Source organism: Sceloporus undulatus, chromosome 6 (assembly GCF_019175285.1).
Source record: "Sceloporus undulatus isolate JIND9_A2432 ecotype Alabama chromosome 6, SceUnd_v1.1, whole genome shotgun sequence".
Lineage (NCBI taxonomy): Eukaryota > Metazoa > Chordata > Lepidosauria > Squamata > Phrynosomatidae > Sceloporus > Sceloporus undulatus.
In genome coordinates, this window is record NC_056527.1 from 51,157,585 (window position 1) to 51,184,231 (window position 26,647).

The 26,647-nt window shown below is 38.1% G+C and overlaps 1 protein-coding gene across 5 annotated transcripts in view; it reads left to right on the plus strand.

Annotated features, from left to right (window-relative positions):
• RBMS3 (RNA binding motif single stranded interacting protein 3) overlaps nt 1–26,647 on the plus strand; it is an 809,235-nt gene that overhangs the window by 768,172 nt on the left and 14,416 nt on the right. The gene's annotated exons all lie outside the window — the stretch shown is intronic.

The window sequence follows — 26,647 nt, forward strand, 5'->3', positions numbered from 1 at the left end:
GGAAAGCAAGAAATGAAATGTGTGAGTCGGTGTTTTACAATTCTGTTCTTTAGGTATTTTCCAATTCTAACTCTAATAAAAAGTAAATGTTTTTATTTTTACAGCTTCGGAGAGTCAATTCAACCCCTAAAGGAATGGCAAGGAATGGCCCCAAACCACAAACATAATGTGCTGGGGTCAAAGTGACCCTACAGAATACTGTTGACATCTATTAGATAGTTTTTATGACTACAGCTGTTGGGTGCAGAAACTCTTCTTCCATTTTTTTTTTTTTTTTTTGAGAAAGAAACCTCCTTTCTTCTGTGCATAAGGATACAACAGTTCTAAGCCTGACATCCTTCTTTATTATAACATTACAAGGCTAGCTGTTGTTGCCAACATGCTCATCACATTGCTGGTCAGTTGTGTTCCTCACCACACACCTGGCAGTCAATTGGGTTTTTTTTTTTCTTCCCAATTGTAGGATTCCAGCTTCAAGCATCTCCAAGCCAACATGGTCAATACCCATGATAGCTAGGGGGTTCTGAGAGCTGTAGTCAAAAGAAATAACTTTCCTGTGCTCACAACCTGATGATCATGACACTAAGAAATTGATATGATTGTGAAATATGCTGGTTGTGCATTGTCTACCCAAGTATTGTCTTCCAGCTTATGATAACACTCAGGATTTTCTTGGCAAGATTTCTTGAAAAGGAGTTTGCCGTTGCCTTGGGAGAGTGTGTCTCACCAGAGATCACCCAGTGGGTTTCCTTTCTGAAGTCCTAGTCCAGCACATTGCTGTTCTGAACTCAGTTACTTTACCAAAGTAACACAATCATCTTCTTTTAAAAGTAAAACAATATAGCTGTGAATGTAATTACTTTGCAGGTATAGTGTTTTACTAAAAAGAGGAGGTTCTCAATGAAGGCATGCTTTGTCAGGCCTATTATTGGGTTTCTTGGTGTATATTTGATCCTGCCTCACACACCAGACTAATGTTATATAGTCTTCTATTGACAGCAGATTAAGCGTTGCCTAGCTTGAATTGTCTGTAGGTATGTGTTAGTAACCCCAATATGTTCTCTCTCTCTCTCTCTCTCTCTCTCTCTCTGACTTTTGGGGGAAGTGGATGTATTAGTCTGTTTTTAATAATAAATGGAAACTTGAAATTGCTCCATCATCAGACTGTCACTCATGGTGTGTCTTAAATCACAATTGATCTGACATCATTTTTTATTTTATTTTTTGGTTTAATAAAAGTTCTGATTGATGGTTTGAACTGGATACAATATAAAGCCTCCTTTGAAAAATAAAACCAAATAGCCATATCACAGTTCTTTAGAATATGTTACTTACCTTCTTTTAGTTCAGTGACAGCATTTTTTAAATAAGTTAAAAAAAATGGACATCAAGAGCAGTACTCTGGCATCTGAGCAGATGGGTTTATTTGCTGTATAATATTTTCCCTTTTGTAAGATTTACTCCTAAAGGAAGCTTTATTGTCAACTTGCTGTCACTTCTATTTCCAGTGAGTATTTGAGATAACCCCTTCCCCTGCCCCTGCTCACATCTTCCCATGCTATCTCTGCTTTCTTTTGAAAGATATAGTTTTGCTGATGATTATCCTCTTTTCAAAAATTCTGTCACTGTAACCTCATTTCCATTAAGGGAAAGAAGCACCCAGATTCAAGGCTACAAAAATGTATTTGCAATGGTAATATAAATCCACGAGTCCCACTTTGGATGTTTACAAGCCTTGCAGCTAAACAAACCTCCCAAGCAGCACTCACTTGCAGTGTAACCTGGGCTTTCTAATCCAATAAAAAGTGAGTAAGTATGCTAAAGGCATGAAATCCCATCTGATTTCGGAAGCTAAGCAGGGTCAGCCCTTGTTAGTGCTTTGATGGGGGGCCAGCAATGAATGCCAGGTGCCGTAGGCTATATTTCAGAAGAAGGAACTGGCAAAACCACCTCTGGGTGTTTCATGCCTATGAAAAGCCTATTAAATCCATGGGGTCACCATAAGTTGAAAGGCAACTTGAAGGCACATACACAGAAACTTAAAGCAGGGTATTCCCATCCAGACCCCAAGCCTAGTGGGAAACCATTACTTTTATGCAAAATCTAAAAGAAAAATTACAGACATACATTTTCCCCAGATCTGATTTCTGTAAAATTTATGGAGTTAAGTGGAAAACTCATGTGATAAATAATATGAAGAGTATAGTTGGTTATTAAAATGAATAACCCTAGGCCTGTCTTAACGCATGAGACCACTGACCTGCCATGTATAAAATCTCCATCTCCAACATGTGCAGAAAGGTTTACCTTCTGGCAAAGAAATATGCTGCTGAACTGGGTCAAGGGTTTCTGTGAAGCTTCTGTCTGAGATGACAAGTTTGATCCTGTGTTGCCAAGATAAAATGCTTTGCTGTCTGTTTGTGTATATTTTAAAAATCAGTCCATTTTTGCTCCAGACATTTTGGTGACTGTACAGAAGTAGTGATAGCAATAGCAAGTACATTTCTATACCGTTTATCAGTGAATTAGCACTCCCTAAGCAGTTTACAATGTGTAAGTAGTAGAAGTAGAGAGTATGCTACCTCATCAGAAGTTTTTCTGTATTGCATATAGTTACTAGTCTACTTGTTGTGATCCCACTTCGATCCATTGGGAGAGGCAGGAAGATAGAAATAAAAACTATTATTATTATTACTATTATTATTATGTTACTTCTAATTGACTCCAGTATATATCCACTATATAATGTCTGTTTCCTGCAAGTGGTTTCTATATAGAATGGTGGAATAACAAGTCAGGGAAGGTCGGGGTTACTGTTGTTCTTTTGGCTGCTGATACTGCTGCTATTAACTCTATTTATACCCTACCCTTTCTTGAAAATTGAGACTCATAAGTAATAGAGGTATAACAGTGGAGGTTGGACTTGCCAGTAGAGATGGGGATGAAGTACTTTTCATTTTGGCGTTCATTTGGCATTTTAATAAGAGCCAACTTGATTTGTACTTCCTGTACTAAAATATAAACTGGAATGCAATTATCCTTCCACTTTTGCACTTCTTCAAATTTAATGATGCAGTTCTCTCTTTTAAAAGCTGTACAAAATGCATATACAAAGATTGCAAAAATGCAATATTGTACAAAAAAGAATATATTGAGAGAGGTGCGTCCAGTATATTAATTTATGGTATTTATTGACAGAAGTGCTTCCATAAAATTAGTAGATTTGGAGATATGGTGTACAAAGTGTGTACAAAGGTAAGAAAATTGCATCTCAATTTTTTTGGGTGGAGGGACTTTCAGACTGTGCAAAATTATGCAGAAAACATTACAGAACAAGCTTGTGTTTTTAAAATGTAGATTTGCCCATCCCTACTTGCCACACACAAACACACCAAAGAAGATTATCTGGTAGTACCTAAAGATGGGACTTGATGGTGATAAGGTTACATGCTTTTCAAGCTCTAGATAATGCTACCCAATCTGATCTTGCTGGCTCTTTATCTAGTGCACTACATATAATCAGTTTTCAGCTTTGTTGTTATTGATTCTACCCTCTTAGGGTAAATGGACTTTAAACTATTGCTTGTTACACTTGTTCTGTTTTTATATGCAAGACTATTGATGCCCCCCACTTTTTCCCCCTTTCCTTGCACAGAGCCAAGGAGAAGGGAAGCTGAGTTTTCCACATGTAATATTTCAGAGCTATGATTTATTACTGAACCACTGGAGAGTGAAATATAATCCTTGGGTTCAATTCAGGATCATTTCTTTCTCCTTTGGCTTCTGAAGAACTTTGAAATGAGAATCCCCAGGACAAGTTTGGTTCCCCATCTTTCTAATATAATAGCTGAGTTTTCTTGGAAATGTAACACTCAGAAATGGCACAACCTCTCTACAGCTGAAGAAAAAGGACACATCCATTCTGGCTCTTGTCATGAAGACCTGTAAGGCTGTCATGTTATGAATATTCAGTTCTCTTGATATCTGATATCTATGAAAAGACAAATTTGCAACATAATTTCCATGGGTTAAGTATTTTGCCCAAATTCTTGAGTTAATGGACTTTGTACATTAACCTATCCCCACTTGTTCTGGATAAGCAGGTTAATAAACCAACTTTCATATAATCTTCCTGACTTTTTTTTTCATTTGCAAAGGAAAGTGGCTAGTGACTTCTGTGTCAAGAGGCACTGAATCCACTCTTTGTTTTATGTTCCATCCACACTGCAGAAATAATCAGGTTTGAAACCACTTTAATTTTCATGGCTGAATGCTAAGGAATTCTGGGAATTCTAGCTTGTTGTGACACCAGAGCTCTCTAACAGAGAAGGCTAAATGTCTCACAAAACTGCAAATCCCAGAATTCCATTTGGCATTCACCCACAGCAGTTAAAATGATGTCAAGTTGGATTGTTTCTGCAGTGTGGATGCAGCCCAAGTCTACATTTTAAAGGAACTTCCTATGAAGGTACTGTTTGTGGGAAAGGGTTCAGCACATTAAACAGCTCCTTTAAAGATCAGAGTAAACCCCAAAGCAGATTCATCATCCCACTGGCATGGAATGCCACTGCTTCCACCCCAGTTAGTGCTTGTGGCAATTGAAAATAAAGTTAGGAACACCTCTTTCTCTCTTCCTACTGCCTTTTGCCTCGTCTTGTCATGACACGTTCAAAGTACAGCAGTCTCAGTTTAGTCAACTTGGCTTCTAGAGGGAGTTCAATATTGATTTGCTATTGGACCATTTGGTGGGGCAGGTTATTAGCAGTCTAAAGTCCAACTACCTATGATTTTCTTCTCCTTCCCTTCCTTCTTTCTTTCAGTATTGTGTTAAGACATTCATAATTGTAAATAGTCAGATTGCCCCCAATTCCTCCCCCATGGCATAAATCTAGTGCAAATGAGAGAGAAAATACACTTAAAAGTCATCTGCATATCAAACATATATATCTATCTATTCCATTTCCAGATCTGGAATTATATCCTCAGCTGACTTCATTCAAGGATAGCTCTTTCAAAGATGAAAAATGGCACATGCTATCAAAACATGTCAGCTTAAAATGGCAAAAATAGCAGCCCTTGAGGAAGAGGCATGGAAAGAATATTTTAAAAAATGTTTCTCCAGTGTTGGGAAACCCTGACAAGAATAATCCAGGGCCAATGAGAATATTTGCAGTTTGGGATTTACTCTGTGTAAAAAATGCACAATTTTGTGTATAAAGAGATATTTGATGCAGAAAATAGCAAAATTTTGTGCAGAAACATTTTGTGCATAATAAGTCCTGCAAGCACGGGATTTTCTACACATAAAATAATGTTTCTGTGCATTTTTCCTTAGAAGATCCTGTTTCCTGCACAGAAATCTTGCTCCCAAATAAACAAAAAAGTGTGATTTTTGTTCAGAATGAGTCTAAAACAGCAAATAAACTGTGTAAAATTTGAAGACTTTCTAACAGCAGAAAGAAAATTATTAAAATTACTTGTTGCTTCATTTACTTCCCTATAAGACATATCAGCACTGGGGATAAAACCTGGTGACACCCAATCCCTACATTTAGATGAATTGTTCCATTTTAAATGAACATTTTAAAATGTTTTTAAAAATACTTCTATTTTAATGAACAGATCAAGTGTCGAAATATGTGTTTTTTGTCATGGCTAAATAATCTATTTTCTTTGCTTTCCTGATTTGTTTCTCAAATGTCCCTCCATGGAATAACAAATTAGTTATTCCTGGATACAATTCCTTATCTTTTTGTTGGCTATCCCTGTTACCTCAGACATCTCATGTGGGATTGAGCTTGTTACACATTCCTTATCTAATATTTTCTTTGGCTTACCCATGGCCACTGGTGGCTTAAAACATCACTAAAGGCCCTCAGTACATTAGGTACATTGCTGGGTCTGTTTCTTATCTGCAGTGGAATATGTGCATACATAGTTTATGACAGCAACACAATTCCTTCATATTTTCTAAAGTCTTTTTATGAAAAGATTGCTTCCATTATTCTAAGTGCACGCAATGTAGTCCCTCGAGATGTTATAGCAACACATTTCTTTTCTGTCTTACAGCTTTATCATTAGCAGGTATAAATCTGGAAGATCTTTTTCTTTCTTTATTGACCCTCTGTGTGTGACAAAATGAAAACCCTAGTTTCTCTTCCTAACCTCCTACTTCTATAGGCCAATGCTATGATTCCAGTAGCTGGAGTTCCTTGAGGATCTAAGCATAAAAAGCTATTATAACAATAGGAAATTAGATGTGATGAAAGGATTGTTAAAGGTAGCATTCAGATGTTTCCTATATTGAATGATAGCAATTGGTCATAATTATTAGGGGGGGGAGCCTTATAGCCAGAGGAGTCTTGCAGCATAACCTTAGAAAGATGCATAATATCGATATTTTTATGGCATGGCAGTGGAAGATGTTCCTCATGATGATCCTGAAATTTGTACTTATCTGGTTTGGAATATAAACTTGTACAGTTCGTTATTCCCAGATATATTTTTAAAAATGATTCCCACAAAACATTTTTATCTCCTCAGAGTGAAAAATGAAGTAAGGCCACTGATGTTTCAATTACCCCTCAAAACATTATATATTTTCTCAGTATGCTGGACAGCCTATGCACTCCATATGCTTTGATCAGCATCTCCTACAATTGGTTACCTTAGGCTGTGTTTTTCTGGAGTTGAAGTCCGAAACATCTGATGATCAAAGATGCTCCACACTTGGTCTAAGATGTCCTTGAGATACAGACATCTAAGGGATCTGATCAGGAAACAGTGGATATTGAACATAAGGCTAATGTACTGGAGAGCCAATGTGAAGAAATAGTATCTTCAACCAGGAAAAAAATTAAAAGGTATAATTATTAAAGTTTTAGGAATCCCAAGGAAAAGTTGATTAAGCATTTCCAGAATATTTTGATTCAACTAACTGTTGCTTTCTACTAATAACAATAACAATCTGAAATGAAAGGGGCAAATTCAACATGAATACTTTTCACCTGGTGTTTATTATTTTTCATTATAGGTTAATAACTACTTTTTAATGATTGGCTAAAATCTATCCTGGACACATCTGTGATATGCTATAAATTACCATATTATGTTTCCAAAGGTGGTATAAATGATAAGGTGTGTGTTTGTTTTACTAACAAATTGTTCTGCCTGATTAATGGAAATATGAACCAGCATGTTGCTAAAAAAAGTCTGTCTTCATTTCACTAATGCTACCACTATTTAACTCAAAAGGTAAAGAAAACATGTTTTCCCAATACAAGCTACATCAATGAGGCACAGGGTACCTCAGTCTATCATCCTCAAAGTGGTGCAAAAATGGTAGCATGGCATTAGTAGATCATAAAAAACAGAACTTGCTTTGTCCTTTTTAAGAGGTTGTTTTTCAAACATAACTTGTCACAGTTACATTTCTAAGGCCCAACTGCTGCTGTTATTTATTTAAAATGTTATTTAAGGCCTGGAACAGACAGGCCTTTGCAGCGCTCTCATCACGTGCGAGGCTTGTCTGGTGGGTGGAGCGGCCACATGGCCGGCAACACTCGCATGTGATGAGGGCGCCACAGGGGCGGCTCACCCACCAGACAGGGCACGTAATAGTGACTTTGCAGCTGCGCTGCTTCCAGATGGGGCGGCGCAGCTGTGATACCACTGCGCTGGCTCTGAAGCTTTGAGTGTTGCACCGCAAAAAGGAGCCGCTTCTGGGCACTCTTTTTGCTGCGCAGCAGTGCCGCATAATTTGGTTGCTGCAGCGCTGCTGCGCAGCAAAGAGAGGCACCTCCCCGGCGCCTCTTTCTGGCAGTCTGTACCCCACCATATATTACAAAAAGTAACTCTTTGGGTTCCCATTGCCCAAAAGAACCTGAATATTTTTTTTTAAAAAAAAGCCAACCAATATTGTTATGCGTGGAAAGAGTTGAAACAGCACCACAAAATTGTATCCCTGCTTAGAATCATAATATAACAGTTATTTATTTTATTATTTATTTATTGCATTTATACTCCCCCTCCCCTTCAGAAATGTTCTCAGAGTGGCTTACTTATGTTTCGGTGTTATAAAATGTCCTGGGAGAGACAAGCTCCAGGATGGACTGCTGTTGTTGCATCTTACAAGAAGGAAAAGGAAGGAGGGGAGAGGCAATTCAGATCATGAAGAGACAGCTGCTCTGCACTCCTGGGGGAAGGAGACATCCTCATTTCCTCACTTCCCCAGACCAAGCTGAGACCAAGCTTCTGTATGGTCTGAGTTGCCTCTTCCTTCTTCCCCCACCTTTCCCCCTGGTAATGGAAAGCAGCAGGGACCCTTCCCAGGATTTGACAGCTGCTGGGCAGTGGGAGGATATGGGACTGCACATGCTGAACAATGTACACATGTAGGATCTCAAACATAGTGCCAAAGCTTTGGAGAAAATAAATAGTGACATAATCTGAAATGCCAAGGGGAAATTTTGACAGAAGCAAAAGAGGATAATTTGTATGCATGGGCATAGCACGCCATTACAAATTAAGGGGAATAAGGACTAACTAATGCACTGAAAGAATAAAACAGTCAGGTCTTACACTGGCACTAAGAGTAGGAAGTTTATTGGAAGAGAATGAAAAAGTCAATTGCATTTTGATTTCAAGGCTCCCACAGAATTGTTCGAAGAAAGAACTAAAACTGATGCATTGTTCTCTCCCCAGTCTTACTTTCTTTTTCTTTTTTTGCAGTTCTTCTTCTGTTGCTTTTCAAATATATAGTGGTGAGAGACACTTGCTTCATGTAAACAGGTAGCTCTGTCCTTTTTAATGAGCATTCAACATGGCAAATTTAAAATAGTTGTCTTTTAAAAAGCCTTTCTCTATGCAGCATTGAGAAAGGCATAATGCTTGGAAAAGTGAACCAGTTAGGCTGAAATGGGTAATGATAGAATTTGTGACTAATGATTCTAACAAGTAGTATACAAGTTACAATAGGGAATAATTTGTAATGCATTACAACACAGATTGTCAATCTTCCATAGTTGAAGTGATTGGACACCTTTGATGAGAGCAGAGTAAATAGTTCATTCCATTATGTACATCTTTTTTTATCCTCTCTTTAAGAATATTGAATTTATTAAGGCATTTCTGAAACTGGATGAGACAAAACCAATTGAAAACCATAGGCAAAGTTTCTGGAAACTGTGAGTATAACCTCTGCTCCCTCTCCATTAGACATGGATCTGAGTAAGTCAAGACCGAGAGTTGCACATTTCTGCTGTTTTGCATGATTTATTCTACTCATGCTTTTCATGGAAATGTGATAAAGATTGATGGAGTGCACTGGAGCACTGCCCTTCAACACTTAAACCAAAAACTGTAGTAAACTGTATCTTGACTCACTAGGAACATACCAAATCAAGTTGCTAGTGCAAATATTTGATTTTACAAGCTCCAAATTTTCCATGCAAAGAGTATTCTGTAATATGTGCCTCAGCTGAGCACTTATATGCACAACCAGGACTTCCAGCAAATCCATTAGCGAGACTAGTTTGAAAAATGACACATAAAAGGAAGGCACTAGCAAAGAAGGAGAAGAACTGATTTTTCATCCCATAAACATGATAACCATTCATGTTTTGATTTCAGCATGTACCTAGCTTTTCACAAGTGCTGCTGAGCAACCATTCCTGTGCTCCATGTTTGAAACCAACAGTCTACTGGATCAGGGATGATTTTAAGGGATAGTGTGGAGTAGATGGCACTCCCTCAAAATATTTTTGGCAACTCCAGATTTCATTCTCAATCTCTTTGTATTTAATATGCACAGAAAAAAGCCTTGATGTACTAATACTGGTCTTTGCAGGAGTAAGGGGTTCTGTGGTTGTTCTCAGGCAGATAGAAATGCCCATCTCAGGTGGAAGAGTGTGAGGAGTGAGGAGTCTTACACACACATATCATCAGGAGCTCTCTGTTGCTGTCTGGAAAGACACACTAGCCACTCCCTGTGTCTGGTAAATGTTGCAGCCCGAAGGAAGCTAACCTGGCTTTCTAGGGTGGAATACCAGAGAGCCTTGAAGAGTTGTTGAAAATACTTTCCTGTGGAAAGCAGTGCTAATGCAGAGAAAACGGGTAACATGGGGGCTAGCTGGGTGTATAGAAAGAAGTGCCTGCCATTTTATAGATGGCAAGGTTTGAGGAAGAATAATGAGGATGAAGGTAGGATTTGTAAAACATTTAAAAATCAACAAGGGCTTTTAAATATAGCAATTGGGTTGAAAATATAGATTTGTTGGCATTTAAAAAAAAATAATGATGGACATGGGGCACTGGTAGCATCTGCCTGTTTTTTCCATTTGTTTTTCCAGTAGTTTTATTTTTTCTAGCCTTCTTTCTCATGATCTTTTTACTGTAACAAAAAGTTACAGTCCTTAGGCCAGGATGAGTGAAAAGCAGCTGCTCTCTCAGTTTGTAAAATTATAATTCCTTCAAGGCTGGAGTGGGAATGTTACTGATGTACGGATTGGCTGACTCACGCCTCCAGAGGCAAAATTCATCACCCTCAGTAATAGAGAGAACTGCAGAGTCTCCTTTTCATCTCAGAAAATACCCTGTCCTCATACGTTTAAAACATTAGCTTTATTGATTTTGTAGTTTAACACAGTGGTTTAAGTATATATGACATAATAAGCATAGAATAATGAAAGCTGGTCTTTGTAATATGAATTCCTTGAAGAAAAGTGGAGGATTTTTTTTCTAAAGCATATTGGGGAAAACAATGTGGCATGTGGTGTGACTGACAAATGTTGGACTCACATAGGCAAAACGACTTGCCAGTGATGCAGTGTTGCAAAGAACTTAGCTGCTCTTTTTTTTAAAATAGTTTTTCATATAGAAAATGAAGGTTTCTTCAATAAATGCTGGTTGAGATTTAAAGCAGAGCTCGGAAAAAATAGTGCCAATGACAGCTTTGCAAAAGTGCAGATTTACTACAAAAATGCCAGCTACAGCACTCTGACAATGCCCAAATGGTAGTCCAAACATGCTTCCATGTTCTAGAAGATGGCTAAACTTTTCTGTCTAGTAAGAGTGTCATATGAGAACCATAACAAAGGGATGTATGCCTGTTAACTAAGCTGTGCTGTGATTTTGAGACTACAACATCATTCAGCATGCTATCCTGGGTGCTTGAATGTACTTGGAAAAGTACCAGCTTATTGCGTCCCATGGGAAGAGAGTGAAGAATCCTCTCTTGACTGGATTTTTGTAAGACTACCACAATTTAAAATTATGTAGCAGAAAAGAAACTGTCTGCCTGTGTCTTTGTCTATGTGTGCCTGTGCACACCTGTCTGTTTGTACATTATGATTGATACTTCATTGTCCCATCATTTATGTCTATTTACATGATTGTATATACTCCCTGCATTTCCTGTCAAAATCTGTGAATGCAGCTTTGACTGTTTCTGTTCTTTCAAATAGCTTATTCTACTCTTGCTTATTATAGATAGGGAATAGATTGCTGAAGCTCTGCATCATAACCACTGAATATCTTGTCCAGTCTCCCTTCCAGCAATAATTAGTGCTAAATGCCTCCGTTTTGAAAAGAACAACATTAGTATGCAGGATTTGGGGCAGATACCAAATTCTTTACTTCAGTGGCATCACTAAGGTTGGTGCCACCCTAGTGTGGTAACTCATGCTGTCACCCCCTGCTACCCTTCTCCATCAACCAGGCCACCGCTGCCATGATGGGGGTGAGTGTGCGGTGGTATTGCTACCTGGCAACCCCTTCCAGGTCTAGCAGGGCTGCTGCCCAAGTGAAAAGGAGGCAACTGTCTTTGCTGCTCAGTCAGGAGCTCCGCCAGACATGGAAGGCAGCCTCTTCCCACCAGTAGCCACTTTTGGACTGAGCTCCCACTGCCACCCAACACCACCTTATGAGTCTGGGTGGGTGCTCGCCAGCAGTCCTGCCAGACCCAGAAGGAGCTGCTGGGTGGCAGCAGCACCTTACCTGCACCAGTGTCCACAAATGATGGGCGGCAGAGGCACCCTGGCTGGTGGAGTGGGGTGACCAGGGAGGTCTTGGAACAGAGGAGCAGCCATCCCACCAGGAGTTCATTTTTTCTGAGACATCTTCCAGTGCAGTCTGCTTATTTGTTAACACCATCACAAACAGATGAAATACACACAGCCCAATATATTTTTAAACAACTATATTTACAAGCAATCCATCAGTATTTGTTTGCTAGGGGAAGAGAATGCAACAATATAGATATGTACAAGTACCCAGATAACTATAAATCAGTCTCTCTTAATTTCTGATAGCTTTTTTTCTGAATTAAAATATTTAACATTTGCACACAGAAAATTTCACATTAAAGTTATTGTCAAATTAAGTTATTGAAGAAGTTGCCCTAAAATTCCTGTATGATATGGGTATAGATAGGTGATTTGAAAATGTAAGAATAGAAGAAAAGGCATGATAATTAAAATCAATTTCCTCCAGTATTCCATTCCTACAGTGAACAATCAGACACCTGTGAAAAGTCTAAATGCAGGAAATAAACATAGTAGTAATACTTCCCTTGTCATATTCCTTAGCAGCTTGAGTTCAGAGGCATACTGAAGGTAGAATATTTTATTATTAATGATAATATTTATTATATTATACTATACTACAATCGGCCCTTCTTATACACAGATTTTTTTATACATGGATTCAAGCATCCACAGTTTGAAAATCTTCAAAAAAAAAAGTATAAATTTTAAATATCAAACCTTGATTTTCGATTTTTTATAAGGGACACCATTTTGCTATATCATTATATTTAATGGGACCTGAACATCCACAGGTTTTGTTATCCACGTATAACAAGGGTCCACTGTATAATAGAAGCAGTTGATAGCCTTCTTGTAGTTGTTATATACTATTGACTTAAATTTTTATTGGTTCTATGAATGAGAGGCCTCCAAAAGATCCTATTAAGATCCCTGCTCATAGCTTGCAAACTCCAAGTGATACCTTCTTTTATTGAATCAATTTCTAATGGGTTCTTACATTTTTAATTTTTCCCAGCATTCTTATCTTTTCCAGAAATTATATTTTCTCATGTTATATCCAAAGTACAATAGGATATGTATATTCTCATGAATGTCCTATTCTAGAACTATATTGGCTGACTTTGAGTTTTAGGATTCTATGAGAGAAGGAAGCTATCTTCCCATCTGCTTTCTGACTGTTTTTTTTCCTTACGTTTCTTAGATCAGTAACCCTGCCAAAATGCAATAAGCAACCTCTACTGAAAGGTCCCTGTAGGGGATGGACCTCTCCCCACTACCAACCATTCTATGAGTGCAGTCTTTATTTTTCTCCTTCCAAGTAGTTGAAACCATTTATGCCATGAGTATCCTGCAGTTCATATCCTATGGTAGGTTCAAGCTGTGCCTTCTAAATGGGAACAAATTCAGATACAGTAGACCCTTGATATCTCCTGAGGTTTGGTTCCAGGAAGCACCCAACCCTGTGGATACCAAAATTTGTGAATGCTCAAGTCAAATTACATACAGTGACATAGTAAAATAGTGTCCCTTATATAAAATGGCAAAATCAAGATTTGCTTTTTGGAATTGTTTGAATATTTTCAGTCTGTCGATAGCTGATTCCATAGGGACAGATTCCATGGATAATAAGAACCAGCTGTAGTTTATAAGTTTAAACAATTTTTTAAACCTTAAATGCTATTTTTTACTCATCCAGAGATCCTTCTATGTTGCAAAGATTAAAGTCATAGATGAGAGAAATGGAAAAATATAGCTGGGTCATCCATATAACTGTCTCACTGTATGGCCTGACATTTTGTTAGTTATGTTCTATGATTAACCGATCAGTGAGCAACATAATCTAGTCCACCCATAACTTTTAAAGCAGATTCAGAAACAAACAAACAAACAAACAAACAAAATTCTCAATAATCTGATATAATAGATTGTTTTTTGAGCTGTTACTTATTTACATTTTCCCCTCACTAGGGTTTGGTCAAGCCTTTTAATTTTACAGTGAATTTTGGAATGGAAGCTATAACCCCATTTTCTTCCTAGTTTTGGAAATAATGTTATCAATAGATCCACCCTCAATTATACAGAATTTCCTGCACAAATTACTGTGCTATGTATTCTGAATGAAAGGTGTCACTGTCCTTAGAAATATAACATCATTACTTCCCATTAGAAAATTTTCATTTGGATAGCAACTTTGGTCATTGAGCATCATACCAACATAATGTCAACTGATGCCCACAGTTCACCTTTCAAAGACATCTGCCACCATTTTTCACTTGTACTGTTCTTAGGATAGAAGTTTGGTATTTTCCTATTGTCAGCCTTTCATCTGATTGATTGGGCATCTTGTGCATTTCTTTTACATACATTCCTGTAATGTACACATCACATTTCTTCCTGCAGGGATCTTAATCAGAAAAAGTAATGGCCTTTAGCTTTTCTCATTAGCAAAATGGAAAAGAACCATACCCAATCCATTAAAACTAGACCTTTATAATAAGAACACAAACACACACACACACACACACACACACACTCTCTCTCTCTTACACACACACACACACACACACACACAAAATAGTATTCCAGACACCATAGAGGCAGTTTACCTTAAAGGGTATCCAACCAAAATGAAAAGAAAACACATGTGTGTGAGAGAGAGAGCACATGCGCGCGCACGCAAACACACACAGAGTTTCTACATAATGAGCCAGTATGTTCTGTCTTACGTCATACTTGTTTGACAAATGCTAATTTATGTTTTCAGGCTGTAGTCCTATCCATACTTACCCAGAAGTAAATTCCATTCAAACTAGCATGCTAGGCCTTGCTTCTGAGTAAACATAGAATGCTTTCTAAGTCCTTTGAAAGATAAACTGTGTTCAGAAAGAAAGATAAACGCATGTGTCAAAATAGTGATACCTTACTCTTTTTGCAGCTTCTCCACACACACATACCCCCCTTTATTTGCTTAAAATAAAGATAAACTGAATGAAACTTTAACCAGAACAGCCACTGCCAACTTATTTCTTTATCAAGCATTTACCAGAAGCATTCTTCTGATACTTGTATGTCTCTTTCAGTCCTGTCTCAAATTATTTACTATCAGTGCACTGAAATTTCAATGTGGAGACAAGACTTGATTAATTCCTTTCCCATAGAAGTGGATTGCTTTCTTTTCCCCAGCCCTGATTTCATTAAATGTTTCTTTGCATTAACATTCCAAGCATTGACATTTGCCTTTAGATTGAGGAGGGCAGCAAAGGCCTCTGATGCATTTAGCTGCATAAATTTGGAAGTGTTAGTGCTGGCTGGCTGGCCAAAATGGTGCTAGAACTATTTTCTAGAGAATTAATTATGTAGCGAAATATTTCAATGCCATATCTTTGAGCAGTAACCAAACAAGAACAAAAACAACAGACATTCAGTCATGAAGATGGCGGACTGGATCTTACTAGAATAGACTCACTATGTTAATTGGATTTAGTTATATGTTGACTGATCATTTAGCCATTTATTCAGTGGGAGTAACCAATAGGCATACAAAACAAGTTCCTTCTCCCTGTCTTCAGAGCTGTGCAAGTCTTGGTGAAAACAGATGTACAGCAATACTAATGTATAAAGAAATCAAACCAATTTATAAATAAACACTTAGTTACTGCATGTGTGTGCATCTGCTTCAGAAATACTGAATATTGAATTAAAGCAGGCCTCTTTGGATGTATTTAGAACTCTTGTGATGTGAAACAGGTCTGTGCCAAAATGGCTGATAGAATATGGGCTGCTTCCAAAGCTTAGCACCTTATTTGGAGTTTTACAGGGCATCAAATCAGAACAATCTCCATTGACTTGCATTGGCGGAAAATGAAGATCATGCCCTGCCAACAGAAGAGAAATCCCATCTCTAGGCAAACATTCCATTTCCACAAGATTCCTTTTTTGGAGATGGACTTTTCCACCTCTGGTTGTTTCCAGGCAGGAGGTCTTCATTTTCTCCCCATGTGAGTCAATGTAGAGAACACTGTTTCCATTGACTTCCATGTTGGGGCAAGGGAATGAAGCCTTCAGCTCTGAAAATGACTGATGAGGGAACGGAATCCCTTGTGAGTCATTGCTTGCACTAACAATGTCAGTCTGGGTTCAAATATAGAGAGGGCAGAATGAATACGTTGGTCACAATAAGTATTCTCTCTCAATTAATTTTTCCTTCAGTCCCCAAATTTCTAACATTGTAGAGAACAAGACACTGAAAATTGTTCACACCTATTTGCTGTATTTATATTCCCAAGATAACTTTGCCTTCCTGTTTTAAATGTTCAATTGAAGTTTTAAGTTAGTGCAATGCTAGAAATTTTGGGGTTAATGAAAAAGTTTACTCAGGGAAGAATTATTATTGGGGGGGGAGGAGACTCATTGTTTCCCCCTCCCATAAATACACTCCTACATGTAGTCATTCAATGGAGAGACATTGAAAACTTTAGAAAAGCAACTTGAGTCCAAATCAAAGGGATCTTAACAGAAGAAAACATGTTTCAAAGCATGAACACCCATACAAACGATGTGAAACTACTACAGCCTGTGGATCAGTCTACTGTTTGTAAATTGTTGTTGTCCCCCATCTAAATCCATGCGGAGAGGCAGGTAAGATATTATTATTATTATTATTATTATTATTATTATTATTATTATTATTATTATTATTATTGATTTTCCTTACACTAGTAGCCTGTGTTAGAGAAATATTATTGGAACAAATAGGATTCTGGGCAATATTTGCAACTTACAAATGAGAAAGAATGTCTCAACATGTGATAACCTGTGAAAAAGAATTATCAACTATTCAACTCTGAGCAAAGTGAAAAGCAAGCTCTCTCCTTCCATTTTCCTTGTTTGGGGTGGTAGACACCTACATGTCTGTGTCAAAAATGTAACTTGCATGAAGTGAAATTGTACTTGTACAAAAACATGTTTTGTGCAAAGCACAATGCTATTTTGTTGTTGTTATCCATCCTCGAGTTGATCTCAACCTATGGAGACCCTGTCAATGAGACATCTCCAAGACTCCCTCTCCTCCGCTGCTCTGCTCAGTTCCTGCAAATTTATACCTGCAACCTCTTTTATAGAGTCCATCCGTCTAGCGTGCAGCTTTCCTCTCTTTCTGCTTCCCTCCACTTTCCCTAGCATTATTGTTTTTTCCAATGAGCCGTGCCTTCTCATGATGTGGTAAAAGTACGGCAGTCTTTGTTTAATGATGGCTTCCAGAGAGATTTCTGGTTTGATTTGTTCTAGGACTCATTTGTTTGACTTCTTGGCTGTCCATGGTATCCTCAGCACACTTGTCCACTCTTTTGAATGAACTTATTTTCTTCCTATCTGCTTTCTTAACTTTCCAGCCCTCACATCCATACATGGCAATAAGGAACATCATGGCTTGTATAATTCTAACTTTAATGCACAATTGTATATCTTTACATTTTAGGATCTTTTCTAGTTCTCTTGTAGCTGCCCTCTCCAGTCTTAGTCTTCTTATGATTTCTTGACTGCAGTCCCTGATTTTATCAATGTTTGATCCTAGCTTTGAGAACTCTTTCATTATTTCTATTTCCTTATTGTCTAGGTTGAATTTGTGTAAATTCTTAGTGGTCATTATCTTTGTTTTCTTTATGTTCAACAATAAGCCTACCTTTGCACTTTCTTCTTTGATCTTCCTTAGTAGTTGCACTAGGTCTGTGATGTTTTCTGCTAGTAGTATTGTGTTGTCTGCATATCTCAGATTGTTGATATTCATTACCCCTATTTTCACTCCTCCTTCTTCTGTGTTCAGACCTGCTTTTCATATAATATGTTTTGATATTGCATGAATGAAATTTTTGAGAAAAGGTCCCAAAATGCAAAAATCATTAAAAACTACACAGGAAAGAAGACTTGTAGTCCTTCCCAATTCAGAGAAAGCTTATGCTTTGTTTTTAATTCTCTTGTGCAAGCATGAAATGTACATTCCTACAAGGAATCTCCCAAAAGCTTTAATGGATAAGCTGATCTGGCTAAGGGGTGGCTATGTTGAAAACTGCTTATTGGTTAGACCTTTAATCAATTTATTTCTATTAAGTGGTATCCAGCAGAAAAGCAGCAGAAGCCAAGAGTGGCCCAGCAGAGCAGTTTACGAAAGGGAACTGCCAGCTGATGGCACAGAGAAGTCAAGATGGGAATCAAATTCAGTTTATTTCTTTCTAAGCTTGCATAGCAGTGAGCTGTTAGGTTGGTTCAAATGCAGGATTTCTTGGCTCTTATGAAGCTTCTGCAAGCCTACTGAATTGCCCAGTAGGGATTCATGGGATGAACTGAGATTTTACAGTTCACAGGAAGAATGGACGAGAAATTATGGTGCCAAATCCTGTTCAATATTTTCAGTGTTTGGGGCCTACTTGCAGTCCTGCCAGCAGTGAAATACTCTGTGCTGGGACATAGCCTTTGATTTAGTGAGATGGAGCGACAAATGGAGAACATCTGTACTCCTACTATTGCTCTTTTACTTTCTTCCTGAGTTCAAATTTATTCAACCTAATTAACATTATTTATTTCCAGTGTTGGTAAAGCACCATTCTGGAGTTTGGGCAGCCCATAGACTATTATTGTGACCACACTCACCCCCATGTTTTCCAGAATGCTCCTTTTCTGATAGAAATAGATGATAAGTGGTCTTTTTTGAAGAGGTCTGATTTTTAATACTATATTTTATTGTCAGGGATGCAATTCAAGCTCATCATACCTGTATCTCACCATCATTTGTGGGGTGGAGGAATAATACAAGGACATCAGTAGTCTTATGTGCCTCTGGGAGAAAGCCTATGCTGAAAAATGTCTGCTGTAATTACTTTCTAAACAGCTTCTCCCCAATTCAAAGAGATGCATAGCACCAGTGGTGCACAAACTGGCTAATGCTGATGTAGCTACAGTGGCACCCTGTGGAATTCAAGTGGAGCAACTTCATTTAGTAGTCTTCCTGACAATTGTATTTTACTAAGCAAGCAAAGATATATTTGGCATCAAAACACATGGAATAACTTTGGCAATCCTAAATTCTATAGCCATCACTATACCCAGCTTCCACAGAATTCTTTATCTTCCAGAAGCCTTCCATAATGTTTTGCTGTATCTGATAATATAGACATCAGATCCACCACTATGTTGATACGCATCAACAAAGTTAGAAGTGTCAAATTAGGATGCTGAACTAGTTCAGTAGTACTTAATCTTTCATATGGTTTCAAGTTCATTGTCTCTAGAAGTAAATATGTTGTATTAATGTTTCCTTCCTGCATCTTTTTCACCTGGCCAACTTGTTAATAAACGTATGTATATTAATATTATACATAAATATAAATATATAGGTTAATAAATGTATATATAAAAGTAAAATATATTTGCCTTAAAAATCTACAAAATTAAATGGGCACAAATACATGTGTGTGATGACTGAGTTCAATAATATGGTCAGTCTGTGATTATTTATCAACAATCTCATAAAAGGAAGATACTTTGTGGGAAAGCACAATATTTTTTATTTAAAAATATATTTGGCCTCTTTAGAAACATTTTAACACCTGGTTCTTTGTAACAACACCCAGCACATATTTGAGACTGAACTGTGCTACTGTGTCACAAATCATATCACAATTTTTCCTTGTTCAAACTATTGTGTGGTATTCCTGAGTCTGCATTTCTAAAGCCAGAGCGCAGCATAATTCTATATCATTTCAATAGTAAAACTGGCAGTTTTTATTCTCAATTACCACTGTTTATAATTTGATTCCTGGAAGTTAAAATGGCAAAAAACTCACAAATCTATATGGATTGCTTAAGAGAAGAGCTCCAAAACAGTGATGTAAAAACATGGGAATTATCTGGTCATACAAGGAAAAGAAAAAGAAAAAAGAAAGCCTTTCTTCTGTATTTTTGGTAGTAAGTTTAATGGGAGATATGGAAAGTCATCTTTAAGGAAGAGAATGGCACAAAAACTGTAGTGATGTAGTAAAAGCTTCAGAACTAAAATGTAGTCAGCAACAATGTGGATTACACAACCACCTCCAGCAATCCAGGCACCCTCACACAGATTATTGATGCGGTATCTAGACTTGCATTTCAAGGACTGTTATTAATATTACAGAACCAGAAATCCAAATTTGTTAACTGTGACGCAGTACAGACTGCACAAATGCACCATGCTGGCGCCAATTTTAGGGTTAAGGACCGCACGGCAACCGCACAGTCCCTAACTCTAGCAAGGTGTGGTGCCATAACAATATCAGCGTCCCGTGTACACAGGCACCACCATTGTTATGTAAGCTATGATGTTTATCACACTATGCTCTTAAAGAGGTACTATTCCAGTGTGACTCCTCTAGCTGCCTCCTGCTGCATGCTGGGATTGGCAGTTTTAAGGAGCTGAACTTCTCTGCCTGAGAATTCTAAATACCCCTCCTTAAAACTGCCAATCCCAGCATGCAACAGGAGGCAGCTAGAGGAGTCACACTGGAATAGTACCTCTTTAAGAGCTCGTCTGATAAACACCATTGTGTGGTATCCACACATTGCCGCGCATCGCTTATGCAATGAGTGCACCAGTGGCATACTTGTTAAATCGGCCATGCAGCGCAAAAAGAACCAAGTTTTTCCGGGTTCTTTTTCTTCTGGAGGGAAGCCACACCCTTTGGCGGCTGTGGCTTCCCTCCGGAGGAAATTAGACTGTCAGCAGACCGCTCTTTTCAGGCGGTCTGTCTCACACCTGTGACATGCAGGTTTCATAATGACCATGAATAACCATGACACATGGCCATAGCAAAGTCAATGTTAGTTTTCAACTGTTGGCTGGTTTTACTAAGAAATTGTTTGCGCACTGCCATCAGCATAATACAGAGAGGGAGAAATTCAGATGTCAACAGGAATGTAGTTAATGTGGTCTTTTTTGAAGTTTTGTGAAAGATCTGAAGATGTAACTATTTTGCTTATATATAAAGGACTGGCTTATTGAGCAAATACTGAAAATACCAAATCCCATCTGATCTTGGAAGCTAAGCCGGGTCAGGCCGGGTTAGCACTTGGGTGGGGGACCAGCAAGGAATGGCAGATGCTTTAAGTTCTATTACAGAAGAAGGTGTAGCAAACCACCCTGTGGTTCTCCCTTTTACCAGAGTAATAGGGCTTCCCCTCTCATGCCCTCCTTATAACACATATTCTATTGCTAGCAGGCTGGTTGTTGCAGGATTAGAGCCTGAAGTAGTCTCCAGGTGAGGCTAATAACAGCAAGCAGAAAGTAAGATGATACACTCTATCCTGGGATGATGTGGCCTGGTTTTTTCTCTCCCATGTGCTGCCTCCCCTCAGTCTTAGCAGGCACCCAGCTTTTATCCCCTTGCAAGGGGCCGGTGATCCTAGCTAGTTAACTGGGTGCCTAGAACTCGGTTCTGAAAGGAGAAGTTCTTACAGACAGCATTCCTCCAGGAGAGCAATAGTAGCAGCAAGCATACAAGCAAGACCAGTAGGATGGTTAAATCTATCCTGGGATGGTTTCATCCTCACACATGCTGGTAGCAATTCTCATCCCTCCATAGGCTAATTGATTCTGTTAGTAGCATTAGGTGCTGCTAGGATAAAAATGGACAGATGTTTTCATAAACTGGAGTCCAGAAAAGGTTTATGCTATAAAAATTATAATACTGTATAGTAAATGCAATGATTATGCCGTAATATGGTTATGTCAGAATAAATGTGTCATGTCTGTATAATATATACCTATTGATAAAGACCCAACCATCATTTGACCATCTGATTTACTTTCAGCCATCATGCAAATTTGGACAACACAATTCATCTGTTTTCCAAGGGTCATTTGAGAAAGAGATACAAGATGTGTATCAATGGCAGCTAGCTATGCCTCTCATAATATTAATTGGTTTTCTTCTGCTTCTTTTCTTTCAATCACCCTTTAACAAGGCTGAAGGCTAGAAGCATCTTCAAGGGTATCTTATGTTTCATCCATGTGAAGTATCTTGCTAGTAAAACTCAGCATCTGGATGCTGTACTGATTCTCTTTCCCACAAATGTATTTTACCTTACCCTTAAGCAATAGGAAAAAAAAAACAGCCTGATTTCATTGTGGACAAAAAAAAAAGAAAATTGTTCCTTGACATTTTGAGCTGCCACTGGCTGTGGGGCTGGATCTCCATTTAGTTGCATCTCCAGGTGTGCATGAGAACATGGATGTTATCATCCAACGATTGAGTGTCAAAAGTGGGACACAATCTGTGCTGCGTTGATTTCACCCAAAGAAGGCTGAGCTGGCATCAGTCGTCATGATTCGGTTACTCCCAGGCGTTTTTTATTATTATAATGCATTCAGTGTAGGCTTGCCTTCAAAAGAATTGGAGAAACTTGAACTGGTCAAAAATGTCATGGCAGATTTATGGTTGGTCTTTGTTTGGCAGAGTGTAGAATCTGTCAGATTCCTTCATTTCCTATTTGCTTGCAGTTTCTATTTCAAGTGCTTGTTGTTTCATGTCCTAAGTGTCTTAGGAGGATTACCAGGGAAGTGCTTCATCCCAAATAGATGTTCTTGGAAACAGACCCGTGTCAGAAACAGCAGCAGTAGCCTCCATTTGTCTTGACATCATGTCAGCAAATTCAGTGATGATACTACAGTTCTAGAATATCTCCTCATTGAAACTGTATCTCTAATGACTGCAAATATATGTCAACTTACTTTTAATATATCACCTTGTTTTATTATGGAACTCCCATGCCTAGGAAGTCCAGGTGGGCCTTTCCCTGCTGGTTTTTTTTCCCCTTTGCCAGCAGGTAAAGAGCTTTTTATTTAAGACAGCTTTTGGTTTTTAGTAGAAGTGGCAGATAACATTTTTAATGGGGGTTGTAGTGTTTTTATTTTCTTTTAAATATCTTTGAATGCTGTTTCTAACTTGTTTTTAATGGTGTTTATAACTGTTTATAACTTGTTTTGTTTTTTTAAATGCAAATTTAGTTTAATTGTGTTTTAACTTCTGTATTAACAGTTTTTAAAATTATATTTCACTTTTAAAATGGTGTATTTGATTATATATATCCTTTTGATTATACTCATACTTTTTATTTATTATATATTAGGTTTGGATTATTACTATTATAATTCAATACAGCTCTGATACTATTAGTTCAGGGTGAGATGTGAACCGATGAAGATAGTGTTCACCTGTCCCAACTGTGCTTAGAATGAGGCGCACACTGCTACTTCTCATTCCAGTTCTTGTGACAATTATAGCTAATGCTGAGTAATTATGAGACTTTACCTAACCTTTCTAGGAAGATGCTCCCTCCTATATCAGGAATGGGCAATATGGACACCACTGGCTTTATTTGTCGCCTCCTGCCATCACTGTTACATTTGTATTGTAGTTAAAAACCCCAAGGTCCCCCCCACCCTTGAGAGCCTCCCACCAGAAACAATTTCAGCCATTCCATAGCTGAAAAAAAAACCTGTTGGGGGAGGGCACACAAAATAGTCTTTTTCTCCTCTTTCAAACACAGTTAAAAGAAATGAAGCATTACTTCCATCACATCAAAATAATAGCTGCAATAGGATTCTAGGGCCTTTCAGAGTTCCAGAAGAGCTTTAAAAAGGTGGTACGTGACCCTCTGAGCTCTGGAAACCCATCCTTGGTTTGAAAGAAAGGTGATTCTTGAAAATGGCTTCAATACAAAGTGTGCTTTCCATGTGTCTTGTTTTAAAGGAAAATTTGGTGGGGGGGGGAGGGGGGGGTTGACACTGCTATACTAATGGATTTTGCAGAGTAAAAGGGTAGGGGGCAATGTTCAATGTGGTGTCCCACCCAATTGCCCATTTTCCTTACTCACTTATCTGTGCTGCAGCATTTCTTTGTTTTGCAGACAACTTTGAGCAAATTCTCAGGTTATTGGTATGTGAACGAGTGTAGCCTTTTGTGCATCCAAATATTGATGTTGCTTTCTCCTCATCATCTTTGTCACAGTGCTGTTGGGTAGTAGTTGCATCAAGCAAAACAATTCAAGGTTCATTTAGGAGAGGTAATAGAAGGAGTATTTAAAATGAACAATAAAATAAATATCCTTACTGCTTCCTATTTCAGCTGGACAGTCTGCTCTCTGTTTTAAAAGGTCTAAAAATTATCAAGTAAATCCTGGAAAATATAGATCTTTTCCATATTTTTGAAGCTAAGAGGACCTGAAAGTGTCATGCTGACAAAGGATTGTTTTATTTTATTTTATTTTATTTTATTTTAGCAAATACAGCTCAAGCTTGGTGGTGGGAAAACAAAGTAATGTCTAGATACGACAGCTTAATACTGATAGGACATTGAAGGATTTGAATAATTTGTTGACTTCAGCCACATTTCTCTGTAAAGCAGTGCAGGAAAGGAATAATGCTGTAACACTGTCAGAAAACACTTGTAATTAAGGACATTTCTATAGCACTTGAGGGCAAGAGCTTTTCAGAAGGATTTCTAATGTTGATAGCTAAGAAGACTTCCTGGAAATTAAAAACAATTCATGCGTAGAAGAAAATCAAGTTAGCAGTCCTAGCTGCAAGAGAGGAAGCTCTGACACATCTGTTCCATTTCTTCTTTTTTCTCTGTTCCTGCTATTTTCCCCCCTCCAGGTCTGTAGAGACCTAATTGCTCTCATTTTAAATAGCTATAAGGTAGAATGAAGACTGTGATCCTATGCATATACTTACACGAACATCAGTTCACTCAGAATCAGTGAGAGCTAAAGTGAGTGCATTCAGAAAATTTGGGATTTAGCTGTAATCTTCAAACCATTCATTCACTGAGGAGGAATCATACTAACTACGATTATGTTATTCCTGGAGATGGGTTAGAATTTTGTTTCACTTTAGTTTTGAACATCATTTAGCAAAATTCACATTTGAATATGGAGAAAAAGCAAAAGTCATGGGTTTGCTCATCCCTAAATATCTTCTGAATTATTAAAAATCATATGCAGGTACCAGTTAGGAAAAGTCCTTCAACTTCAGTGACTGAATAGCTATTGTACTGGACCTAGTACTTTTATAAACACAAATGTTTACCTACCTGAGGACCCAAGTAGATATGACAATGCATTCCTTTATTATGTTTTCTTTCTTTCTTTCTTTCTGTTGAAAGACATGGGGAGTATTGTGCATGGGGAGGGTAATAGCCCTTTTCTTCCATATTATGCACCCAATGAAAATTGTCTCTGTACTTTTCACAGCTGCTGTTAAGTCTAGGAGTAAAGGAGAATTTCAGTAGAGTTTCCTTTATGAGCCTAATAGATGGGGGGAGGTGTTTTTTCTGGATTTGGCAGTTAGGACTAGTTAACCCCTCCAAATACACTGTGACCCTGATTTAAAAAATTCCCCATGCTCATAGGTAATTGTGTGTGTGTGTGTGTGTGTGTGTGTGTGTGTGTGTGTATTCTATAGTGAATGATTTGCTCAACATCACATCTACTGTATTTTGGTCCAAAGTCTAAATAATAGTAATAATTTTTATCTAGAGCAGCATGTGCTTAACATTCCAGATAGATTCACTGGAACCTGAAAGAGCTTAAGTGAATTTTGTTCGTGATTTAATAAATATTTTTTAATATTCATGTGGCTCACAGGACATTTGTCCTAATAAGCTGGCCATGTCAGGCTGAATGTGTTTAGCACGCCAAGGCAGCTGCAGAGTGTATGTGAGTGTGATACATTTATTGGCTGGAATCCTATTGGTGTATGCACTAGCAATTGCACTTTCTCCAGAGTTGGGAAATGGTGGTGATTGAATACAAATTATAGTTTGCATCCTTTTGGTGACATAGACAGTAAGTTGTGCTACATATGCAGAGTGACTTTTTTAATATATCCAACTAATAGCAGAGTTTCACATCCAGAACTATTTCTAATGCACAATAATGCACCTAGAGTAAGGTGCCAGTGTGCATTAAGACTTGTGTATTGCATGTGTGCATTGCACATTGTGTAATGAGGTATCAGTGATGTGCACTCACTCTTTTTCATACATTGCACTCATACAGTGGTGTTGAGTATTAAAAAGAGCCCTGGTGGCACAGTGGTTAAATGCCTGTACTGCAGCCACTCACTCAAAACCACAAGGTTGCGAGTTCAAGACCAGCAAAAGGGCTCAAGCTCAACTCAGGCTTGTATCCTTCCGAGGTCGCTAAAATGAGTACCCAAATTGTTGGGGGCAAATTAGCTTACAGTTGTAAACCGCTTAGACACTGCTTAGGCGGTATGAAATGGTATATAAATGAAGCTTGTTTGTTTGTATCAGGATGGGTTAATGGTAGTGTAGCACAATTCCGTCAGTGATATTTATGCTATGCTGAGGCAATGTAGGATCTTAGGCAAAAATTGCTTGCTCTGGGCAGCCTATTTTTCCAATACTTTACTTCTTTTACAGCCACAGTGCCATGGTCTTTTTCCTCCTGCTACCATCATTTATGCTAGCTGATCAAATGCATCAACGAAGTTCCAGACATCAAGCAATATATGGATTAAGCCACCATTTCATAAACAACTATCCCTTCAACTG